This window comes from Salvelinus fontinalis, unplaced genomic scaffold (assembly GCF_029448725.1).
Source record: "Salvelinus fontinalis isolate EN_2023a unplaced genomic scaffold, ASM2944872v1 scaffold_2160, whole genome shotgun sequence".
NCBI lineage: Eukaryota > Metazoa > Chordata > Actinopteri > Salmoniformes > Salmonidae > Salvelinus > Salvelinus fontinalis.
This window is the reverse complement of record NW_026602369.1, coordinates 5,001-19,374: the sequence shown is the minus strand read 5'-3', so window position 1 is coordinate 19,374 and position 14,374 is coordinate 5,001. Positions and strand designations below refer to the sequence as shown.

Sequence of the window (14,374 nt, the reverse complement as noted above, 5' to 3'; positions counted from 1 at the left end):
CCTTTAACAGTCTGAGACAAGCGGATCTTTGTTTACTGGTTGGAGGGGCAACTGCCATCCCTGGAGTATAGGACGAGGTGGCTGAGTGATTAAAACCTGTTGGGGATGGGGGCGCTGTTTAGACTATTTATGCTAATTTGGTAATTTTTGAAACGGCTTCCCACAAAATCCTTGATCGTACAATATGCATTTTATTATTATTATTGGATAGAAAACAGTCTATAGTTTCTATAGGAGTTGAAATTTTGTCTCTAAGTGGAACAGAGCCCATTCTACAGCAATTTCCCTGACATGGATTCAGATTTCAGAAATGTTGGCCACTGTTCTGAAGTCAGTTAAAAAGGCACTGATATTGCTATGACTGTACGGACACTTCTTACGTCTTCCCCTGGATGCCTTTACGTGATGACGATTCCAATGGGGTCGATTGCGCGTTCACAGGCCCTATAAATCAAAAAACCCTGTAGCTAGCAAGTCTTTCCTTGGTGCGTAACGCGCGTGCTGGACACCGACCCGCTCCTGTTCCAAGCGTTAGTTTAGCCTGTTATATTTCTCCGGTCATCTTTTCACTCGTTATAGGAGTTAAAAACATCATAAGGTAGTTAATTTAAAGCGTTTTATAGCAATTTATATCCGTTTAGTGCGATTTTGGGACATTTATTTTTGCAACGATGTGAAAAGTTGGGCACGCTTTTCAGTTCATCCCGAACGCAGTTGACATTTCCACATGGCAAGAGGACAGCTTTCCACCAAAAGACGATTTCTCCCAAGAAAGGATCCTTTGCCCAAGATACTGATGGAAGAACAGCTCAAGGTAGGACATTTTTATTATGATAAATCGTGTTTCTGTCGAAACATTTTAGTGGCTTAGGACGCCATGTTTTATGACGTAGCTTCGCTAGGCGCAAACTGTATTGAAAAGTAAGGATAAATTAAAAAATGTTATTCCGCAATTGTATTAAGAATTAAATTGTCTATCAATCCCTGTCCACCCTATATTTTTTAGTCACGTTTATGAGTATTTATGTATAAGAGTAGATCACTGTCTAAGTGGCGCAAGGACTTTTTCTTTACCAGCTTGTCTACATTTCACATTGTCTAACCATGATTTTGGTGGCTAAATATAAACATTTGCGATCAAACTCTATATGGAATGTGTAATATGATGTTACAGGAGTGTCATCGGAAGAATTCTGAGAAGGTTAGTGAAAAAATTAATATCTTTTGGCGATGTTGACTTTTATCGCTCACTTTGGCTAGAATCAATGCTGGGCTGCTAATTGCTATGTGCTAAGCTAATATAACGATTTATTGTGTTTTCGCTGTAAGACACTTAGAAAATCTGAAATATTGTCTGTATTCACAGGATCTGTGTCTTTCGATTCGTGTATGCTGTGTATTTTTACGAAATGTTTGATGATTAGTAAGTAGGTAAACACGTTGCTCTAAGTAGTTTTTCTATTCCATTTGTGACGGTGGGTGCAATTGTAACCTATGCCATCTACCTGAAATATGCACTTTTTTCTAACAAAACCTATCCCATACCATAAATATGTTATCAGACTGTCATCTAATGAGTTTTTTTGTTGGTTAGGGGCTATAAATATCTTAGTTTAGCCGAATTGGTGATGGCTACTGGTGTTGGTGGACAAATAAAAGATGGTGGATTATGCTAATGTGTTTTTAGGTAATAGATGTACATCTTTACATATTGTGTCTTCCCTGTAAAACATTTTAAAAATCGGACAAGTTGACTGGATTCACAAGATCTGTGTCTTTCATTAGCTGTATTTGACTTTAACCTGTCTAGGATCAGCGTGGCGCTAGCGGCACCCCCCCCCCCCCCCCCCACTGAAAAACCAGTGCCGCGAAATTCAAAAAAAATATATTTTTAAAATATTTAACTTTCACACATTAAAGTCCAATACAGCTAATGAAAGACACAGATCTTGTGAATCCAGTCAACATTTCCGATTTTTAAAATGTTTTACAGGGAAGACACAATATGTAAAGATGTACATCTATTACCTAAAAACACATTAGCATATTCCACCATCTTTTATTTGTCCACCAACACCAGTAGCCATCACCAATTCGGCTAAACTAAGATATTTATAGCCCCTAACCAACAAAAAAACTCATTAGATGACAGTCTGATAACATATTTATGGTATGGGATAGGTTTTGTTAGAAAAAAGTGCATATTTCAGGTAGATGGCATAGTTTACAATTGCACCCACCATCACAAATGGACTAGAATAATTACAATGAGCAACGTGTTTACCTAACTACTAATCATCAAACATTTCGTAAAAATACACAGCATACACGAATCGAAAGACACAGATCCTGTGAATACAGACAATATTTCAGATTTTCTAAGTGTCTTACAGCGAAAACACAATAAATCGTTATATTAGCTTAGCACATAGCAATTAGCAGCCCAGCATTGATTCTAGCCAAAGTGAGCGATAAAAGTCAACATCGCCAAAAGATATAAATTTTTTCACTAACCTTCTCAGAATTCTTCCGATGACACTCCTGTAACATCATATTACACATTCCATATAGAGTTTGATCGCAAATGTTTATATTTAGCCACCAAAATCATGGTTAGACAATGTGAAATGTAGACAAGCTGGTAAAGAAAATGTCCTTGCGCCACTTAGACAGTGATCTACTCTTATACATAAATACTCATAAACGTGACTAAAAAATATAGGGTGGACAGGGATTGATAGACAATTTAATTCTTAATACAATTGCGTTATTACATTTTTTAATTTATCCTTACTTTTCAATACAGTTTGCGCCTAGCGAAGCTACGTCATAAAACATGGCGTTCTAAGCCACTAAAATGTTTCGACAGAAACACGATTTATCATAATAAAAATGTCCTACCTTGAGCTGTTCTTCCATCAGTATCTTGGGCAAAGGATCCTTTCTTGGGAGAAATCGTCTTTTGGTGGAAAGCTGTCCTCTTGCCATGTGGAAATGTCAACTGCGTTCGGGATGAACTGAAAAGCGTGCCCAACTTTTCACATCGTTGCAAAAATAAATGTCCCAAAATCGCACTAAACGGATATAAATTGCTATAAAACGCTTTAAATTAACTACCTTATGATGTTTTTAACTCCTATAACGAGTGAAAAGATGACCGGAGAAATATAACAGGCTAAACTAACGCTTGGAACAGGTGCGCGCCGGGGTCCTCTAGGCTCATGACGCAGCTCCCAAAGAATGACTAGCTTCAGGGTTTTTTGATTTGTAGGGCCTGTGAACGCGCAATCGACACCGTTGGAATCGTCATCACGTAAAGGCATCCAGGGGAAGACGTAAGAAGTGTCCGTATAGTCATAGCAACGACAGTGCCCTTTTAAATGACTTCAGAAGAGTGGCCAACATTTCTCAAATCTGACTCCATGTCAGGGAAATTGCTGTAGAATGGGCTCTGTTCCACTTAGAGACAAAATTTCAACTCCTATAGAAACTATAGACTGTTTTCTATCCAATAATAATAATAATATGCATATTGTACGATCAAGGATTTTGTGGGAAGCCGTTTAAAAAATTAGCCACATTAGCATAAATAGTCTAAACAGCGCCCCCATCCCCAACAGGTTAATGTGTGAAAGTTAAATATTATAAAAAAATATTTTTTTTGAATTTCGCGGCACTGGTTTTTCAGTGGGGGGGGGGGGGGGGGGTTGTGCCGCTAGCGCCACGCTGATCCTAGACAGGTTAAAGGGCTCGTCCGGGATTTGAACCCGGGACCTCTCGCACCCGAAGCGAGAATCATACCCCTAGACCAACGAGCCATTTCTTCGAAGAATTTTTTTTGCTGTCGCCAGCAATGACGGTGAGGATATGGATTGACTTGTCGATGGTGCCAGGCCACAGTGAATCACGTGAGTTTTGTTGGTATTCTTGTGAGCATAGCTGTCTTCCAAGCAGTTGACCAGGTTTCAGTTCAAATCCTCTGTAATTCATCTGCCGAGTCTTTCAGATTCAATTTTCATTTTCTGTAACAGCAAGAAACAAATGAAGAAGAGCTAAATGAAGATTTTGAAGTTGAAAAAGAAGACATCAAAACGAATTGGAGCTCATTGAATTTGAGCCGATTGACGCACCGGTATGTGAATAAATGATAAAATCCCCATTGGAATCTGTCAGTTTGAAACTAGAGATTTCACCTTTTTTTTTGCACTGGATGCTTCTCAATCTTCCATAACCGCTGATGTCACACCTCTGCATTTTCGGTGAAAGGCGGCAGAGCGAGAGCGATGTTTGTCAAAACATGAGACATCCCGAATATCAGTTTTCTCATATAAATGTCTTTAGCTTCCGAATGGTTTGACCAACAAAATTGTTTGACCATTCTATGGAAAGGGGAGACTCTAACAAACACAATGCCGTTCTCAGTTTTGCTCTACGACCCCCACAAGTGTCACAGGACTCGTCTGAAGGTAACCAGTACCGGTTAAAATTACAGATTTTTCATCAAGGAAGAAATTAATACATGTTGAAGCCACTAGTGGAGAGCACAAACGATTAGCAGTCCATTGCCTTAATCACTCAGCCACCTCGTCCTGCACTCCATGGATAGCAGTTGCCTCTCCAACCAGTAGCCAAAGATCCGCCTGTCTCAGACTGTTAAAGGGCTCGTCCGGGATTTGAACCCGGGACCTCTCGCACCCGAAGCGAGAATCATACCCCTAGACCAACGAGCCATTTCTTCAAAGACATTTTTTTGCTGTCGCCAGCAATGACGGTGAGGATATGGATTGACTTGTCGATGGTGCCAGGCCACAGTGAATCACGTGAGTTTTGTTGGTATTCTTGTGAGCATAGCTGTCTTCCAAGCAGTTGACCAGGTTTCAGTTCAAATCCTCTGTAATTCATCTGCCGAGTCTTTCAGATTCAATTTTCATTTTCTGTAACAGCAAGAAACAAATGAAGAAGAGCTAAATGAAGATTTTGAAGTTGAAAAAGAAGACATCAAAACGAATTGGAGCTCATTGAATTTGAGCCGATTGACGCACCGGTATGTGAATAAATGATAAAATCCCCATTGGAATCTGTCAGTTTGAAACTAGAGATTTCACCTTTTTTTTTGCACTGGATGCTTCTCAATCTTCCATAACCGCTGATGTCACACCTCTGCATTTTCGGTGAAAGGCGGCAGAGCGAGAGCGATGTTTGTCAAAACATGAGACATCCCGAATATCAGTTCTCATATAAATGTCTTTAGCTTCCGAATGATTTGACCAACAAAATTGTTTGACCATTCTATGGAAAGGGGAGAATCTAACAAACACAATGCCGTTCTCAGTTTTGCTCTACGACCCCCACAAGTGTCACAGGACTCGTCTGAAGGTAACCAGTACCGGTTAAAATTACAGATTTTTCATCAAGGAAGAAATTAATACATGTTGAAGCCACTAGTGGAGAGCACAAACGATTAGCAGTCCATTGCCTTAATCACTCAGCCACCTCGTCCTGCACTCCATGGATAGCAGTTGCCTCTCCAACCAGTAGCCAAAGATCCGCCTGTCTCAGACTGTTAAAGGGCTCGTCCAGGATTTGAACCCGGAACCTCTCGCACCCGAAGCGAGAATCATACCCCTAGACCAACGAGCCATTTCTTCGAAGACATTTTTTTGCTGTCGCCAGCAATGACGGTGAGGATATGGATTGACTTGTCGATGGTGCCAGGCCACAGTGAATCACGTGAGTTTTGTTGGTATTCTTGTGAGCATAGCTGTCTTCCAAGCAGTTGACCAGGTTTCAGTTCAAATCCTCTGTAATTCATCTGCCGAGTCTTTCAGATTCAATTTTCATTTTCTGTAACAGCAAGAAACAAATGAAGAAGAGCTAAATGAAGATTTTGAAGTTGAAAAAGAAGACATCAAAACGAATTGGAGCTCATTGAATTTGAGCCGATTGACGCACCGGTATGTGAATAAATGATAAAATCCCCATTGGAATCTGTCAGTTTGAAACTAGAGATTTCACCTTTTTTTTTGCACTGGATGCTTCTCAATCTTCCATAACCGCTGATGTCACACCTCTGCATTTTCGGTGAAAGGCGGCAGAGCGAGAGCGATGTTTGTCAAAACATGAGACATCCCGAATATCAGTTCTCATATAAATGTCTTTAGCTTCCGAATGATTTGACCAACAAAATTGTTTGACCATTCTATGGAAAGGGGAGAATCTAACAAACACAATGCCGTTCTCAGTTTTGCTCTACGACCCCCACAAGTGTCACAGGACTCGTCTGAAGGTAACCAGTACCGGTTAAAATTACAGATTTTTCATCAAGGAAGAAATTAATACATGTTGAAGCCACTAGTGGAGAGCACAAACGATTAGCAGTCCATTGCCTTAATCACTCAGCCACCTCGTCCTGCACTCCATGGATAGCAGTTGCCTCTCCAACCAGTAGCCAAAGATCCGCCTGTCTCAGACTGTTAAAGGGCTCGTCCGGGATTTGAACCCGGGACCTCTCGCACCCGAAGCGAGAATCATACCCCTAGACCAACGAGCCATTTCTTCAAAGACATTTTTTTGCTGTCGCCAGCAATGACGGTGAGGATATGGATTGACTTGTCGATGGTGCCAGGCCACAGTGAATCACGTGAGTTTTGTTGGTATTCTTGTGAGCATAGCTGTCTTCCAAGCAGTTGACCAGGTTTCAGTTCAAATCCTCTGTAATTCATCTGCCGAGTCTTTCAGATTCAATTTTCATTTTCTGTAACAGCAAGAAACAAATGAAGAAGAGCTAAATGAAGATTTTGAAGTTGAAAAAGAAGACATCAAAACGAATTGGAGCTCATTGAATTTGAGCCGATTGACGCACCGGTATGTGAATAAATGATAAAATCCCCATTGGAATCTGTCAGTTTGAAACTAGAGATTTCACCTTTTTTTTTGCACTGGATGCTTCTCAATCTTCCATAACCGCTGATGTCACACCTCTGCATTTTCGGTGAAAGGCGGCAGAGCGAGAGCGATGTTTGTCAAAACATGAGACATCCCGAATATCAGTTCTCATATAAATGTCTTTAGCTTCCGAATGATTTGACCAACAAAATTGTTTGACCATTCTATGGAAAGGGGAGAATCTAACAAACACAATGCCGTTCTCAGTTTTGCTCTACGACCCCCACAAGTGTCACAGGACTCGTCTGAAGGTAACCAGTACCGGTTAAAATTACAGATTTTTCATCAAGGAAGAAATTAATACATGTTGAAGCCACTAGTGGAGAGCACAAACGATTAGCAGTCCATTGCCTTAATCACTCAGCCACCTCGTCCTGCACTCCATGGATAGCAGTTGCCTCTCCAACCAGTAGCCAAAGATCCGCCTGTCTCAGACTGTTAAAGGGCTTGTTCAGGATTTGAACCCGGAACCTCTCGCACCCGAAGCAAGAATCATACCCCTAGACCAACGAGCCATTTCTTCTAAGACATTTTTTTGCTGTCGCCAGCAATGACGGTGAGGATATGGATTGACTTGTCGATGGTGCCAGGCCACAGTGAATCACGTGAGTTTTGTTGGTATTCTTGTGAGCATAGCTGTCTTCCAAGCAGTTGACCAGGTTTCAGTTCAAATCCTCTGTAATTCATCTGCCGAGTCTTTCAGATTCAATTTTCATTTTCTGTAACAGCAAGAAACAAATGAAGAAGAGCTAAATGAAGATTTTGAAGTTGAAAAAGAAGACATCAAAACGAATTGGAGCTCATTGAATTTGAGCCGATTGACGCACCGGTATGTGAATAAATGATAAAATCCCCATTGGAATCTGTCAGTTTGAAACTAGAGATTTCACCTTTTTTTTTGCACTGGATGCTTCTCAATCTTCCATAACCGCTGATGTCACACCTCTGCATTTTCGGTGAAAGGCGGCAGAGCGAGAGCGATGTTTGTCAAAACATGAGACATCCCGAATATCAGTTTTCTCATATAAATGTCTTTAGCTTCCGAATGGTTTGACCAACAAAATTGTTTGACCATTCTATGGAAAGGGGAGAATCTAACAAACACAATGCCGTTCTCAGTTTTGCTCTACGACCCCCACAAGTGTCACAGGACTCGTCTGAAGGTAACCAGTACCGGTTAAAATTACAGATTTTTCATCAAGGAAGAAATTAATACATGTTGAAGCCACTAGTGGAGAGCACAAACGATTAGCAGTCCATTGCCTTAATCACTCAGCCACCTCGTCCTGCACTCCATGGATAGCAGTTGCCTCTCCAACCAGTAGCCAAAGATCCGCCTGTCTCAGACTGTTAAAGGGCTCGTCCGGGATTTGAACCCGGGACCTCTCGCACCCGAAGCGAGAATCATACCCCTAGACCAACGAGCCATTTCTTCAAAGACATTTTTTTGCTGTCGCCAGCAATGACGGTGAGGATATGGATTGACTTGTCGATGGTGCCAGGCCACAGTGAATCACGTGAGTTTTGTTGGTATTCTTGTGAGCATAGCTGTCTTCCAAGCAGTTGACCAGGTTTCAGTTCAAATCCTCTGTAATTCATCTGCCGAGTCTTTCAGATTCAATTTTCATTTTCTGTAACAGCAAGAAACAAATGAAGAAGAGCTAAATGAAGATTTTGAAGTTGAAAAAGAAGACATCAAAACGAATTGGAGCTCATTGAATTTGAGCCGATTGACGCACCGGTATGTGAATAAATGATAAAATCCCCATTGGAATCTGTCAGTTTGAAACTAGAGATTTCACCTTTTTTTTTGCACTGGATGCTTCTCAATCTTCCATAACCGCTGATGTCACACCTCTGCATTTTCGGTGAAAGGCGGCAGAGCGAGAGCGATGTTTGTCAAAACATGAGACATCCCGAATATCAGTTTTCTCATATAAATGTCTTTAGCTTCCGAATGGTTTGACCAACAAAATTGTTTGACCATTCTATGGAAAGGGGAGAATCTAACAAACACAATGCCGTTCTCAGTTTTGCTCTACGACCCCCACAAGTGTCACAGGACTCGTCTGAAGGTAACCAGTACCGGTTAAAATTACAGATTTTTCATCAAGGAAGAAATTAATACATGTTGAAGCCACTAGTGGAGAGCACAAACGATTAGCAGTCCATTGCCTTAATCACTCAGCCACCTCGTCCTGCACTCCATGGATAGCAGTTGCCTCTCCAACCAGTAGCCAAAGATCCGCCTGTCTCAGACTGTTAAAGGGCTTGTCCAGGATTTGAACCCGGAACCTCTCGCACCCGAAGCAAGAATCATACCCCTAGACCAACGAGCCATTTCTTCTAAGACATTTTTTTGCTGTCGCCAGCAATGACGGTGAGGATATGGATTGACTTGTCGATGGTGCCAGGCCACAGTGAATCACGTGAGTTTTGTTGGTATTCTTGTGAGCATAGCTGTCTTCCAAGCAGTTGACCAGGTTTCAGTTCAAATCCTCTGTAATTCATCTGCCGAGTCTTTCAGATTCAATTTTCATTTTCTGTAACAGCAAGAAACAAATGAAGAAGAGCTAAATGAAGATTTTGAAGTTGAAAAAGAAGACATCAAAACGAATTGGAGCTCATTGAATTTGAGCCGATTGACGCACCGGTATGTGAATAAATGATAAAATCCCCATTGGAATCTGTCAGTTTGAAACTAGAGATTTCACCTTTTTTTTTGCACTGGATGCTTCTCAATCTTCCATAACCGCTGATGTCACACCTCTGCATTTTCGGTGAAAGGCGGCAGAGCGAGAGCGATGTTTGTCAAAACATGAGACATCCCGAATATCAGTTCTCATATAAATGTCTTTAGCTTCCGAATGATTTGACCAACAAAATTGTTTGACCATTCTATGGAAAGGGGAGAATCTAACAAACACAATGCCGTTCTCAGTTTTGCTCTACGACCCCCACAAGTGTCACAGGACTCGTCTGAAGGTAACCAGTACCGGTTAAAATTACAGATTTTTCATCAAGGAAGAAATTAATACATGTTGAAGCCACTAGTGGAGAGCACAAACGATTAGCAGTCCATTGCCTTAATCACTCAGCCACCTCGTCCTGCACTCCATGGATAGCAGTTGCCTCTCCAACCAGTAGCCAAAGATCCGCCTGTCTCAGACTGTTAAAGGGCTCGTCCGGGATTTGAACCCGGGACCTCTCGCACCCGAAGCGAGAATCATACCCCTAGACCAACGAGCCATTTCTTCGAAGACATTTTTTTGCTGTCGCCAGCAATGACGGTGAGGATATGGATTGACTTGTCGATGGTGCCAGGCCACAGTGAATCACGTGAGTTTTGTTGGTATTCTTGTGAGCATAGCTGTCTTCCAAGCAGTTGACCAGGTTTCAGTTCAAATCCTCTGTAATTCATCTGCCGAGTCTTTCAGATTCAATTTTCATTTTCTGTAACAGCAAGAAACAAATGAAGAAGAGCTAAATGAAGATTTTGAAGTTGAAAAAGAAGACATCAAAACGAATTGGAGCTCATTGAATTTGAGCCGATTGACGCACCGGTATGTGAATAAATGATAAAATCCCCATTGGAATCTGTCAGTTTGAAACTAGAGATTTCACCTTTTTTTTTGCACTGGATGCTTCTCAATCTTCCATAACCGCTGATGTCACACCTCTGCATTTTCGGTGAAAGGCGGCAGAGCGAGAGCGATGTTTGTCAAAACATGAGACATCCCGAATATCAGTTTTCTCATATAAATGTCTTTAGCTTCCGAATGGTTTGACCAACAAAATTGTTTGACCATTCTATGGAAAGGGGAGACTCTAACAAACACAATGCCGTTCTCAGTTTTGCTCTACGACCCCCACAAGTGTCACAGGACTCGTCTGAAGGTAACCAGTACCGGTTAAAATTACAGATTTTTCATCAAGGAAGAAATTAATACATGTTGAAGCCACTAGTGGAGAGCACAAACGATTAGCAGTCCATTGCCTTAATCACTCAGCCACCTCGTCCTGCACTCCATGGATAGCAGTTGCCTCTCCAACCAGTAGCCAAAGATCCGCCTGTCTCAGACTGTTAAAGGGCTCGTCCGGGATTTGAACCCGGGACCTCTCGCACCCGAAGCGAGAATCATACCCCTAGACCAACGAGCCATTTCTTCTAAGACATTTTTTTGCTGTCGCCAGCAATGACGGTGAGGATATGGATTGACTTGTCGATGGTGCCAGGCCACAGTGAATCACGTGAGTTTTGTTGGTATTCTTGTGAGCATAGCTGTCTTCCAAGCAGTTGACCAGGTTTCAGTTCAAATCCTCTGTAATTCATCTGCCGAGTCTTTCAGATTCAATTTTCATTTTCTGTAACAGCAAGAAACAAATGAAGAAGAGCTAAATGAAGATTTTGAAGTTGAAAAAGAAGACATCAAAACGAATTGGAGCTCATTGAATTTGAGCCGATTGACGCACCGGTATGTGAATAAATGATAAAATCCCCATTGGAATCTGTCAGTTTGAAACTAGAGATTTCACCTTTTTTTTTGCACTGGATGCTTCTCAATCTTCCATAACCGCTGATGTCACACCTCTGCATTTTCGGTGAAAGGCGGCAGAGCGAGAGCGATGTTTGTCAAAACATGAGACATCCCGAATATCAGTTTTCTCATATAAATGTCTTTAGCTTCCGAATGGTTTGACCAACAAAATTGTTTGACCATTCTATGGAAAGGGGAGACTCTAACAAACACAATGCCGTTCTCAGTTTTGCTCTACGACCCCCACAAGTGTCACAGGACTCGTCTGAAGGTAACCAGTACCGGTTAAAATTACAGATTTTTCATCAAGGAAGAAATTAATACATGTTGAAGCCACTAGTGGAGAGCACAAACGATTAGCAGTCCATTGCCTTAATCACTCAGCCACCTCGTCCTGCACTCCATGGATAGCAGTTGCCTCTCCAACCAGTAGCCAAAGATCCGCCTGTCTCAGACTGTTAAAGGGCTCGTCCGGGATTTGAACCCGGGACCTCTCGCACCCGAAGCGAGAATCATACCCCTAGACCAACGAGCCATTTCTTCGAAGACATTTTTTTGCTGTCGCCAGCAATGACGGTGAGGATATGGATTGACTTGTCGATGGTGCCAGGCCACAGTGAATCACGTGAGTTTTGTTGGTATTCTTGTGAGCATAGCTGTCTTCCAAGCAGTTGACCAGGTTTCAGTTCAAATCCTCTGTAATTCATCTGCCGAGTCTTTCAGATTCAATTTTCATTTTCTGTAACAGCAAGAAACAAATGAAGAAGAGCTAAATGAAGATTTTGAAGTTGAAAAAGAAGACATCAAAACGAATTGGAGCTCATTGAATTTGAGCCGATTGACGCACCGGTATGTGAATAAATGATAAAATCCCCATTGGAATCTGTCAGTTTGAAACTAGAGATTTCACCTTTTTTTTGCACTGGATGCTTCTCAATCTTCCATAACCGCTGATGTCACACCTCTGCATTTTCGGTGAAAGGCGGCAGAGCGAGAGCGATGTTTGTCAAAACATGAGACATCCCGAATATCAGTTTTCTCATATAAATGTCTTTAGCTTCCGAATGGTTTGACCAACAAAATTGTTTGACCATTCTATGGAAAGGGGAGACTCTAACAAACACAATGCCGTTCTCAGTTTTGCTCTACGACCCCCACAAGTGTCACAGGACTCGTCTGAAGGTAACCAGTACCGGTTAAAATTACAGATTTTTCATCAAGGAAGAAATTAATACATGTTGAAGCCACTAGTGGAGAGCACAAACGATTAGCAGTCCATTGCCTTAATCACTCAGCCACCTCGTCCTGCACTCCATGGATAGCAGTTGCCTCTCCAACCAGTAGCCAAAGATCCGCCTGTCTCAGACTGTTAAAGGGCTCGTCCGGGATTTGAACCCGGGACCTCTCGCACCCGAAGCGAGAATCATACCCCTAGACCAACGAGCCATTTCTTCTAAGACATTTTTTTGCTGTCGCCAGCAATGACGGTGAGGATATGGATTGACTTGTCGATGGTGCCAGGCCACAGTGAATCACGTGAGTTTTGTTGGTATTCTTGTGAGCATAGCTGTCTTCCAAGCAGTTGACCAGGTTTCAGTTCAAATCCTCTGTAATTCATCTGCCGAGTCTTTCAGATTCAATTTTCATTTTCTGTAACAGCAAGAAACAAATGAAGAAGAGCTAAATGAAGATTTTGAAGTTGAAAAAGAAGACATCAAAACGAATTGGAGCTCATTGAATTTGAGCCGATTGACGCACCGGTATGTGAATAAATGATAAAATCCCCATTGGAATCTGTCAGTTTGAAACTAGAGATTTCACCTTTTTTTTTGCACTGGATGCTTCTCAATCTTCCATAACCGCTGATGTCACACCTCTGCATTTTCGGTGAAAGGCGGCAGAGCGAGAGCGATGTTTGTCAAAACATGAGACATCCCGAATATCAGTTTTCTCATATAAATGTCTTTAGCTTCCGAATGGTTTGACCAACAAAATTGTTTGACCATTCTATGGAAAGGGGAGACTCTAACAAACACAATGCCGTTCTCAGTTTTGCTCTACGACCCCCACAAGTGTCACAGGACTCGTCTGAAGGTAACCAGTACCGGTTAAAATTACAGATTTTTCATCAAGGAAGAAATTAATACATGTTGAAGCCACTAGTGGAGAGCACAAACGATTAGCAGTCCATTGCCTTAATCACTCAGCCACCTCGTCCTGCACTCCATGGATAGCAGTTGCCTCTCCAACCAGTAGCCAAAGATCCGCCTGTCTCAGACTGTTAAAGGGCTCGTCCGGGATTTGAACCCGGGACCTCTCGCACCCGAAGCGAGAATCATACCCCTAGACCAACGAGCCATTTCTTCGAAGACATTTTTTTGCTGTCGCCAGCAATGACGGTGAGGATATGGATTGACTTGTCGATGGTGCCAGGCCACAGTGAATCACGTGAGTTTTGTTGGTATTCTTGTGAGCATAGCTGTCTTCCAAGCAGTTGACCAGGTTTCAGTTCAAATCCACTGTAATTCATCTGCCAAGTCTTTCAGATTCAATTTTCATTTTCTGTAACAGCAAGAAACAAATGAAGAAGAGCTAAATGAAGATTTTGAAGTTGAAAAAGAAGACATCAAAACGAATTGGAGCTCATTGAATTTGAGCCGATTGACGCACCGGTATGTGAATAAATGATAAAATCCCCATTTGAATCTGTCAGTTTGAAACTAGAGATTTCACCTTTTTTTTGCACTGGATGCTTCTCAATCTTCCATAACCGCTGATGTCACACCTCTGCATTTTCGGTGAAAGGCGGCAGAGCGAGAGCGATGTTTGTCAAAACATGAGACATCCCGAATATCAGTTTTCTCATATAAATGTCTTTAGCTTCCGAATGG

At 41.8% G+C, this 14,374-nt stretch overlaps 10 non-coding genes across 10 annotated transcripts; all 10 read right to left on the bottom strand.

Moving 5' to 3' along the window:
* Nucleotides 1-3,746: 3,746 nt before the first annotated feature.
* trnap-cgg (transfer RNA proline (anticodon CGG)) lies at nucleotides 3,747-3,818 on the bottom strand. Its single transcript has one exon. It is a non-coding gene; the product is annotated as a tRNA-Pro (tRNA).
* An 840-nt stretch (nucleotides 3,819-4,658) lies between these two features.
* On the bottom strand, nucleotides 4,659-4,730 carry trnap-cgg (transfer RNA proline (anticodon CGG)). Its single transcript has one exon. It is a non-coding gene; the product is annotated as a tRNA-Pro (tRNA).
* An 838-nt stretch (nucleotides 4,731-5,568) lies between these two features.
* trnap-cgg (transfer RNA proline (anticodon CGG)) lies at nucleotides 5,569-5,640 on the bottom strand. The gene has a single exon. It is a non-coding gene; the product is annotated as a tRNA-Pro (tRNA).
* An 838-nt stretch (nucleotides 5,641-6,478) lies between these two features.
* On the bottom strand, nucleotides 6,479-6,550 carry trnap-cgg (transfer RNA proline (anticodon CGG)). The gene has a single exon. It is a non-coding gene; the product is annotated as a tRNA-Pro (tRNA).
* A 1,750-nt stretch (nucleotides 6,551-8,300) lies between these two features.
* trnap-cgg (transfer RNA proline (anticodon CGG)) lies at nucleotides 8,301-8,372 on the bottom strand. The gene has a single exon. It is a non-coding gene; the product is annotated as a tRNA-Pro (tRNA).
* A 1,750-nt stretch (nucleotides 8,373-10,122) lies between these two features.
* trnap-cgg (transfer RNA proline (anticodon CGG)) lies at nucleotides 10,123-10,194 on the bottom strand. The gene has a single exon. It is a non-coding gene; the product is annotated as a tRNA-Pro (tRNA).
* An 840-nt stretch (nucleotides 10,195-11,034) lies between these two features.
* On the bottom strand, nucleotides 11,035-11,106 carry trnap-cgg (transfer RNA proline (anticodon CGG)). The gene has a single exon. It is a non-coding gene; the product is annotated as a tRNA-Pro (tRNA).
* Nucleotides 11,107-11,946: 840 nt separating this feature from the next.
* trnap-cgg (transfer RNA proline (anticodon CGG)) lies at nucleotides 11,947-12,018 on the bottom strand. Its single transcript has one exon. It is a non-coding gene; the product is annotated as a tRNA-Pro (tRNA).
* An 839-nt stretch (nucleotides 12,019-12,857) lies between these two features.
* On the bottom strand, nucleotides 12,858-12,929 carry trnap-cgg (transfer RNA proline (anticodon CGG)). Its single transcript has one exon. It is a non-coding gene; the product is annotated as a tRNA-Pro (tRNA).
* An 840-nt stretch (nucleotides 12,930-13,769) lies between these two features.
* trnap-cgg (transfer RNA proline (anticodon CGG)) lies at nucleotides 13,770-13,841 on the bottom strand. The gene has a single exon. It is a non-coding gene; the product is annotated as a tRNA-Pro (tRNA).
* Between the last annotated feature and the right edge of the window lie 533 nt (nucleotides 13,842-14,374).